The sequence below is a fragment of the Vicugna pacos genome, chromosome 4, assembly GCF_048564905.1.
Source record: "Vicugna pacos chromosome 4, VicPac4, whole genome shotgun sequence".
Classification (NCBI taxonomy): Eukaryota; Metazoa; Chordata; class Mammalia; order Artiodactyla; family Camelidae; genus Vicugna; species Vicugna pacos.
In genome coordinates this window covers 30,605,594-30,616,275 of record NC_132990.1, presented here as the reverse complement: position 1 = coordinate 30,616,275, position 10,682 = coordinate 30,605,594, and positions in this window count along the sequence as shown.

The following is a 10,682-nucleotide window of genomic DNA, read 5'->3' as shown; positions in this document are numbered from 1 at the left end:
TGCCCTTACTTTTTTACCTTAGAATTTCTGACTAGTTTATTGAATAAGTTGACTCTTAGCAGAGAGTATCCTGAGGTTGTACGTAGAGTTAATATGTTTTGATGGTGAGAAGATGATAAAAGGGTAAACTAAAAAGCAGAAAGTGGATGCTTCTGAAGGAACAACCATGATTGTGTGTGTGTGTGTGCACGTATACCAGATTGAGGTCTACACCAAAAGGTCTTGATATTTGCAGGACCATTTGATCATGTTTAAAACATCTGTAAGACATTTGGTCTGTGCCAAAATGTGCTTGATATTTAGTTTTTTTTTTTTTTTTTTTGCCCTGTCCAAAATATCCATGAAGATGTTTGGTCCACACCAAAATGTCCTTAATATATGGCCTGTCCCAAACAGTTTGTCATGGACCAAATATGGCCATGGATGTTTTGGATAGGGCCAAATTTCAAGCAACTTTTGGCATGCATTAAATGTCTTATGAACATTTTGGACAGGACCACATATCAAGGACTTTTTGGCATGGACCAAATGTCCTGCAAGGTGATATAGGAGGTTGAGATTCTATTCCAGAATTTTCCAAACTGTGCTCTGCAAAGAGTTCTAATCTGACATATGTTAAGACATGTTTTTTAAAAGAGGATTTCTGCAGTCTAATTAGTTAAGGGAGCATTGGGAAACAAATTTCTTTACTCCAAGACTTCTCAGGTCCTTTAATATGCTAAATATGACCCTTCAAGAGGGGATCAGTAGTTTTCAAAGGTAATTGGTACCATTACCTATTATTTTTTTCCTTGAATGTTTGTTAAGTAACACCATGTATAACATAGGTTAGAGAATGCTGTTCTAACCAATCCTTATGATTTTATTATTTCATTATTTTGGTGGAATTGATTATGGTAATTAGTATAGTTCTATAAATAATTTTCAAAAATATTCCCTAGAGGGGAATAGCTTTTGATAAATATACCCTGGAGTGTTGCTTTCTTTGAGATACAGGTTTTTTTTTTTTTATCGGCTTGTTTGTTTTAATAGGAAAGGACCTTTATTATGGTCTTGGGACAATTCAAACCTAAGAGAAAACCCTTGCCCCTCCAGATACGTTTGAACAGCTGTGGATTATACCAAGATTTAATAATGTCGTCAATATTTCATTACAATGTATTTGAAGAGGTGGATGAATTTGGCACAGGAGGATTCCAAATTAGACTTTAAATCCGGAAGCCAGAACCTCTTTCCCATGGTATAAAATCTTTTGTATCAAAAAGGCTTATCCATGTTGCGAAGAGGAACAGAATGAGAAGTGGAGAGAAAATCTGGCTTTTGGAGTTAGTAACATTAGAGAAAGGAAATGCAAAAAGGACAGAAGAGGAAAGAGAGTTTACTGAGTGGTAATTTCCTTTTAAATGTTTGGAGGGGCCTTTGCTTTTACCACAATATTCATCCATTAAGCTTTCTCTTTTTAGCAGTAAGCATTGATTTGAGAAAATAATGGCTCCCACTGGAAGATGAGAATTTCATTAAAACAAAAAAAAGAAAGAAACAGCATCTTCTGGTTTATGGTATATTTAAAAAAATCTAAAAGAAGAAATTGCTAACTTGATTTTGTCAGTTTTCACTGGGATTTGTTTTTCAAATTCTTGGACTATTTCCACTGATCGAAACAATTTCAATGCTTATGGCTTGGCAGAGAAATGAATTTTTTTTTTGGTCCCAAATAATTGTTTTCTTTAATAGTCTCCAATTTAAAAACAAAATCTTATTCCAGAAGATGAAAACTTGCTAAGACTTGAGTGTTTAACTCATCTAAATTCATCCTTAAGAATGATGCTGAGTGGAAATAATCCCCATAGAATTATGAATCAGAAAGAATGAACCTTCAGTAAAGTGAAGCAGAATAAACTTGGTTCCACTCTTTGAGGTCAGGGACAAACATGGCCATCGATACTTGTTCTCAGTGACTCAGATGGCTAAGGAAGTCAGGGGAGAAGCTTTTAAAAAACACATAGTTCTTATAAGTTACGTGCAAAAAGTACTACCCAGTTTACATCGCCTCAGTTGAACAGTGATCTTGTGATGAAGTTGTTGCCATTACCCCATTTTATGGGGGGGGGGGGCTGAAGTGCAGAGAGGTTAACTGACTTGTTGATTTGTTCACAGATTGAACATATAGCTAACACTTAAATGAGGCTGTATTAGTAAGGGTTTTCCTGAGAAACAGAAGAGATAGATACATATCTCCCAAACTCAAAATGACCTAAGATATATACGTATGGGCTCAACTGGGGGACATTTTTGCTCACGAGGGGACGCATGGCCATGTCAAACATGTTTAGCCATCACAACTGTGGTAGGGGATGGGGTGGAGAGGAGAGACTTCTGGCTTCTAGAGGGCAGAGGCCAGGGATGCTGCTGAAGATCCTGCAAGGCAGATAACAGCGCCCACAATAAAGAATTATCCATCCCTGAAACATTATGCTGTACACCAGAAACTGACACATTGTAACTGACTGTACTTCAGTTAAAAAAAAATTATCCAGTCCCAAGTGTCAGTTTTGTCAAGGTTCAGAAACTGTCCTAGTATAAGGGTTCTTAGGGTCTAAGGTGGGTTTTGGGGTATCTGTACAGAATACAATGAACATATATGTAAAATTTTATATATACATTTTGTTCTTTTTTTTTTCTGCAAAGAGTCCGTGGCTTTTGTCAGATTGTGGCAGAGATACACACTCTCTGTGGTAGGTGTGGCAGGTTGACACTTAGTATATATCATGCTTCTTCTGTCTTGTCTTCCTGCGTTGCAGAGGCTGAGTGGCGTCAATCGGTTTTCTCCAAACTCACTTGCTATAGTATTGGGTATAAATTCAGTTCTTCCAGGAATATGTAAGGCCAAAGTGACACAGGGGCCATGTTCCTGCTGCTCGGGTTGTTTTCTGCTATTGGTGGTCAGGTTGGGTTCTCCGCATTATCTTTCCAGGGATCAGCCGAGAGCTTCATGTGTTGTCAGAGGCAGTGTAGTGACAGTGTCAGTGAAGACAGGGGTTTTCTTGTCTTGGATCATCCTTACAAGAGTATGTTCTTTAAGTCCACACTTTCAGAAGCCACCGTGTTTACCATAAAGGCAAAAAGAGCAGATTCTCTGGTGGACAATGTTTGGAATATTTTTCTAGGAGTCATTTCTGGAGGCCCAGCTTAGAACTTGTCCCTCCATCCCATCGAAATTTTTGAAAGCGCCTTATTCCCTGTACTAAGTCCCATTCTACTTAACATGTTGAGACAGGTATTTGTTTCTTCCAACTGAATCCTGCTGAAAGTTTAGTATCACTGATTTGCTGGGCTTCTGCCCTGATGGGCTGTTGATTCTTTCTTTCACTGCAGAGACTCATTTACCTAAATGGAAAGTTCTCTTTAATATCTATGTCAGGGAACTATTAGAAAATGTTTGACCTGGTGCACAGGTAAGCCTGTCATTGTGGAGAATAAGCAAAGACCATAGTAGCTCAGTATAAAACAGACTTCGCTGTTGTAGAACTGTAACTGCTCATGTAAGAAAGAAAGGTTAACACTGGAAAAGTCCCTAGACACCGTTTAGTTCAGTTGTTCTCAAAGTGAAAATTTATGGGAAATCCTAGGCTGTCACAATGACTGGGGAGTGCTCCTGCCATTTAGTGCCCAGAGGCCATGGATGCTAAACCTCCTGCCATGTGTGGGAGAGATCTACACCATGAACAATTGCTCCTTGCCCACCAGTGGCCAGAGCATTCCTGTTGGGAAACACTAGTTCAGTCTCCATGCTTTACCAAGGAAGCAAGTGGAGCATGAATGAAATAATTTTCCTAAGGTCCAAGAACTCCTAGCATTATGACCAAAACCCAGGCCTTCTGACTCCCAGGGCAGAGGTCTCCCTTCATCATAATAGGAGAGGTTCTCTGATGTCACCAACTGACCTAGGGAGCCAGAAGGTAGGCATGGAAATGGAATTAAGAAGAGAAGGAGCTGGAAGCAGGTCTACCAGTTATCTGATATTCAGTCCACATGCACCTAAATGGCCAGACTGCTGTTTTATTTTTTTTTGTTCTGCATATGGGCAGGGTCAGTTCTGACTGCTCATTATTTGTGCTGTACCAATTGTTAAATGTTTTGTATATTATCTGAGTCAGAGAATCTTGCTGAATAAAAAAGTGATTGGAGATATGCTGGCTTGGCATTTGACTTTGTTCTCAGTGTGGTTACTCCATCCTGAGATGTTTATTCCTCAGTGCACACAGGGAGCTTAAAATTCTTCCTCATTACATTTAATTGCTAAGCAGTAACTTACTTGCTATCATGTCTCAAAAGGACACCTCACTTGCTGTAGCTTTTGTCTCTGCCATGATATTTTCCTTTCTGTGGAGTTCTAGATTAAACTAGAAACTTTTGCAAATGTTTTTGAGACTCTTAAATTGTCACCAGGATTCCTGGTGCATGACTAATTGTGCAGGGATCAGTGATTAGTTCTTACTTTGGAAAAGAATGTTTTTCGGCTGAACAGAAAGTAGATTTAATGAGTAGGTTGCCTCTTTCCAGTCTAGAATTCAGCCACAATCACCTTTCTCTGAGAATCAAGCTTTTGAACCTTTTTGAATTTCACTGTAATCTTGTTATTTACTCATATAGTAATTTTTACAATGTACATACTAGAAATAAGACAAATAAACTAGAAATTCAGACATAATAAGTTAAATCTTGCCCTCATACCTGTGGGCAATAACCATTCATACCTCCTGTAACAGTGAACTGCTTTTTGGCAGGAGTGATGTCTTATTGCTTTTTCCACCTGCACATAGTAGGCATTCATTCCTCTGTTCATTTGTACCATCAACAAATATTTATCAAGCACCTACAATGTGTTAGGCATTACTAGGTACAGGTGATTTATCTAAGGCTATGTTCCCAAGCCAAAACGTCAGTATGTCTGGAGGTACTATAATTTTATTATCGACATTTTACAGTGGCCTAGGTTTCTTCATTCTATTTACCATTTTGTACAGGAGCCTAGGGATGAAACTGACAGTGATCTACAGAAGAGGGGTCTCTAAAGTGGTGGAGAAAGCCAAACAGTCCTTGCCTCCAGAGAGCTTCTATTCTGATATAATTGCTCATCGAACTAGAGTAAACTACCTTATCGGAGTATTGTTAGGATAAGTGAGAAAGAAAATAAAGTTCAGTACAATGCCTGACTCAAGTGAGCACACAATAATTCACAATGCTTGTTGTATTAGTTGTAGTTATTTAGATGAATTTTCACAGCTATTTCCCAACTGTCTCTTTCCCAACTGTATGAGGACCAGCAGTTTCTCTCTGTTCCAAATCACTGTCAGTTTCACCTCCTAACTCCTGTACAGAATGGGACACAGAATGAAGAAAGTTAAGCTATTATAAAATGCCAATAATAAAATTACTATATCCCCCAAAAGACTGACAGCTTGGCTGGGGAACCGGGTTTAAGATAAATTAGCTAAAATTTCTGTGTTTGTTTTTCCATTCAGGGAATGGAAATCAGAGTGCATGTCATCTCCTCCTCCCCTGGAGCTGAGAGGATTAATGGGGGACTAGGTTACTATTTTATAAGCATGTAGGATGTAGGCTTTCTCAGTGGGTAACACACTCTGATGACAAGCTGCTGACTGAACAATTATGCCACAGAAGCAGAACAGCAGATACAAAGGTGCTGACTTTATGTCCATTTGAAATCTGATACGAGTGAGGGTGGAAAGAGTGAATGTACACCAAATAGAAAAAAAATGAAATTAATAGAAAGAGACTGAAGAACACTCAAGAATTAGAATCAATAAGAAAAATAACGGGGGTGCTTAGACAAGATTTGAAGTGAAAAGTAGGGTATAAATGTGGGCAGTGTGGTGTAATCATGGCAACAGAATTTTACTCTGCAATGGAGAAAGGTGATAGTGTTGGAGAGAAAAAAGTCAAGTCTGGGCTCTGACTAGCAGCAGCCTGGTGACTTTGGGCATCGTTCAATCTGTCTGAGTTCCAGTTTTTTCATCAGTCGAATACTGATGCTTGCTCTGATCCCCAGAAATTGTCCTGAAGATTTATGAGAACAACAACAAAAAAAGATAAAGAGAATGAAATGGCTTTATTATGGGCCCCCCGGTTCATAGGTTAAAGTCCTAACCCCCAATACCTCAAATTGTGACTGTATTTGGAGACAGGGTCTTTAAAGAGATAATTAAGTTAAAATGGGGTCATTAGGATGGACCCTAATCCAATATGTCAAGTATCCTTATAAGAAGGGAAATCAGGAGACAGACACACTCGGGAAAGACCATGTAAAGATACAGGGAGGAGATGGCCATCTGCAAGGCGAGGAGAGGACCCTCAAAAGAAACCAAGCCTGCTAACCTCTTACATTCAGGCTAGTAGCCTCCAGAATTGTGTGAAAATAAAATTTCCGTTGTTTAAGCCTCTCAGTCTGTGGCACTTTGTATGGCAGCTCTAGCAAGTGAATACAGGCTTTGACAAGGTAAATACACTGCCTACTCTTTCCTGTAGTTTCCATGGCTATCTGTGTCCCTCCAAAATTCATCTGTCCAAGTGTTAACATGATGGTGGAGCCTTTAGGAGGTAATTAGGCCATGAGAGGGGAGCCTTGATGGTAAAATCAGCATCCTTATTAGGAGAGCAAGGTTGTGTGTGCTCTCTCTTTCTCCCCAACATGTGAGGATGCAGAGAAGGGAGGCAGGAAGAGGTAAACTGGGGAGAGGGGCTCACCAAGGACCCACCTATGCTGGCACCCTGATCTCAGACTTCTAGCCTCTAGAGCTGTGAGAAATACATGTTTGTTGTTTAAGCTTCCCAGTCTATGGGATTCTGTTATAACAGCTCAGACTAACTAGGATGCCCATGTCACACTGAGCACCGAGTGAAAAAATGCTCAATAACTTGAATGGAGCCATCAGTGGCGCCTCTCAGCACTGTCTGCTACGCACATCTTACAGTTTGTTCTCCTGTGATGATGACCCTGAAGGACCACAACTGAGACATTTAGGAAGATGTATTGTACTGAATGAGTCAATGTAGAAGGTGAGACGTATGAAATGAGGATAACTAACAGGGCTACGACTCAGGCAGGTGATGGTTCCATTTGCACAGGTGGGAAACGTAGGAGGCAGAGGGGCAGGATTTGGGGTAACTGATTAGTTAAGTTTGATTTATGCCGAGTATAACATGTGCTCATCTTCCGAGTTTGACTTTAGTACCTCTTTAAAGCAGTAGTCATTTTATGTCTCTTTATTCACTTAAAAAAAATCCACTAAATCTTGTAGATCTGCTTCTCATGAGTTGTCTTAGATCCCTGCAAACAAACAGCCCTTGACTTGAGAGTACTTCAAAGGCTGTGCTCTTCCCTTCTAAGTGTATTGTCCAAGAAAGAACGAGTTGGAGAGGCAAACAGGCAGAAAAGAGAAACAAGCATCTGGAAAGAGAACGGGAGGGCAAGGATGCCCTCCCCAAAAACACCTCATTTCAATTTCCAAGAGAAAGTGTGAGACCACACATTTTAAGGTTAATGTGTTTGATTGTGAGTGGGTAGATGGCGATTTTTGCTAAAAATACTTCTGTTGAGAGGAAGAAAAGATGATCCCTGATTTGATCACTCTCTTTTTATTCATAGCCATTTTATTTCTTTCGGTGGAGTGTTCCCAAGGAGATTGTCAGACATCTGTCTGGATGACTTCGCCTAGGGGATCGGTGTATTTTGGGTCCTTGATGCTCTTGGAGAAATGACAGAACTAGAGGCAGGTTCATCAGACTCTCCCATCAGTTCTCTGAGGCCTGTTCCAAAGGCCACAGGAAGGCAACAGTTAAAGGCAGCGGTCAGGACTGCAGGGTCCTCCTGGAGACCTGGCTGGCTTAGGAAGGGTCAGTAGGTGAGGCTGGCTACTTTGTTAAGCAAGGAATAGTCTCCTGCTTCCCTGTTTGTTTGTTTCTAGAAGTCGCATTAAGTCTTTCAGTGCCAGTGAGCAGTTACTACTTAATCAGTCTTCAACTGAAACTCTTGTTAGCAGCTACTGAGAAGAATTGGCTTGGGTTTAGAGAGATGCTTCCACTCTCCTTCCTCCCTCCAAGCCCAGACAGTGAGGATCAGGAGCTCATTAGCATGCGGAAGCCATGGGAGAACGCCTTTTATTGCAGATAACATTTTATCACCGGAATGACTGGCGTACATACAAAGGGCTCTTCACAATCCTCCGGGAACAGAAGCCCTGGCCCACCCCAGCCTCCTTGCCCTCTCTTCGCCCCCAGCTGTTGTTTTTGGATTGTTAATTTTGCTGCCTGGTTGTGGTTCCTGTTTCAAAAGCACCAGGACTGCTCTGTGTTTGGTTTTGGCTTGTTTTGTTTTCAGCTGACTGGAACTGTTGAAGCCAATCAGCCTTTGGGGAACCCAGCGGCCCCACTGTGAGGTATAAGGAATGTACCAGAAAGAAAACAAGCAGGATTTTATAACGTGTCTTCTCTTCTTTTGCCCATCCTTTCTTCTAAACATGTGGCATCGTGTCTTCTCTGATGTTTCCAGGGCAAGGAGGGCTTGGGGGAAGGGTATAAAGAGTGGGAAAGGACAAAGAAACATGCACAGCCCCCTACTCCTCCCCACCCCCAGGGGGACATGTGCCCCAAGTATACTCAGCCCCCACCCCCACCCTTCCTGCTAAACCTTTGCCAGAAAGGGCCACTTGAAGGCTGAGGGCATATTGAGGCTTTCAAGGGAAGAAGGGAAGGTGTTTCCTAGGCTCCTGTTTTGTTTGGGGCCATTAACGGTGTTAACTGAATAAAGCAACCACCAGGCACAGCTGTTTTATTCCAAATACTTGCTGATCCACACAATTTCTACTGAGCTCCACAGTTGTTCTGGGCTCATAAAGGACATTGGAATAGATTGTTCTAATTCTGACTGGCACTGGAGTGTGGGATTCTGACCTCCCCGGAAACGGCATTTTTCCAAAGGGAGAGATGGTAAATAGAATGTTTCCCTCCTCTTCCCTCCCCTTTATGGCCGATGCTGGCTGGGTTGAATTGTTTAGAGGCCCGTTTCATACTCCATCTTCCTTTCAGAGAGGCTGCAACATTACAACTCAATTACCATATGGCAATATTTAGAAATGATCTGAATAAATGAAAGCAAACAAGCCCATAAAGACACACACACACTCATATAATTTCTAGCTAAAAAGCTAATCTATTGGAAATGTAACTCTAAATTGGTAGTTCTTCATTGCCACCCAGGACAAACATGAGGGCAGTTGATCATTACACATTTCTGGGTACCATTTAATTTTCTCCTGATGCAATCTGGAATAAATAGAAGATATTAAAGATACCAGCTTTATTGCACCCCCATCCAGAGCACACTGAGGGCTGAAACTGCTCCATTTTGACAAAAGTTCTTTGTCTTCCAAAGTTGTGAAAACCTAATTCCTTTCTGCAGCGATTGTTGATTTTCCTTTTTTCTGTTAGGACCACAAAACCACAAACTAGAATTTGCTTCCCACTGGAGTGCTGCTTCAGCACGTCTGGAGGACCTGTGGGTCTTGGACGCAAGCCCTCGTGAAAGGGGAGACAGGCCCAAGTAGTCTGCACTTCCTCAACTAGACATCCCTCTTTTCGGGTGGTTCAGGTCATCTAGCCCTGTGTCTGGTGTTGTCCCTGAATGAAATAAGTGAGCCCAGATGGTAGTGAGGGTGGTGGGAAGGGCCTCTGTCCCAGAGCTTTGGGTGGGGAAAAGCATGGTTCTAGGCTAGTAGGATTCCTTTTTTCTCACTGAAAGGTTGCTTTTGAAAGTGGCCACACCAATTTCTGATTTCATGGTTAAAAGTATTGAAGTTTAATAGGCGCTGTTCTAACTGCGGTGTGTACGTAGACATGCATATTGTTTATGGAGATGCCCACTTTTCACAAGCACAATGCTAGTCCTTCTTAGCTCTTGTTAAGAAGAGTATCAATGATCGGTATTTGGAAGGCACTTCAATCTTTGACTGGGAAATTACTCTAATCATTACTGTAATGTCAGCATGAAGTAGAATGCGGTATTCTTGATCCTCCGCCTGCTCTGTCTGCTCTCTAAATGGATTTTGTTTTGTTTTTCGGTCGAGGGAGGGGCATTAATGGTCCCCTCCTAACAACTGTCACATATATGAAAAGTGGTGGGACTACCATTTGTCACTGATTCTTGTTTTTACTATTTGATTTCCCTAAATAGAATCAGGTCTAGGTGAGGGCAAGAGAGGCTCCTCAGGCACAGAATTTAAGGAGATACTCTTAGGGTCATGCAAGTCCCAGCCCTGCTCCTAAACATAAGGACCCACTTTCCAGGAGCAAAACAGAACATCTCCACTCTGGGCCTGGGACAGAATAAAATCTTTAATTGTGTGCCCCTTGCTTTTTCACAAAGCCATGCGAAGAGAAAAGATGTTTATGAAGCATGGTTCAAAGGATCTGCTATTCACCTATTCTCCTAGATACTACAGGTTCTATTCTTGGATCAAGTTATTCCCAGAATAATGCACAGTTGAACTCTTTTTAACCTTAGAATTATATCTTACTGAGTTTTCTTTTAATAGCACTCCCTTAGCTTTAATAAGAAAATAGTGTTTTTTTAAAAGCCGAATCAAATTCGTAACGGTATCTAT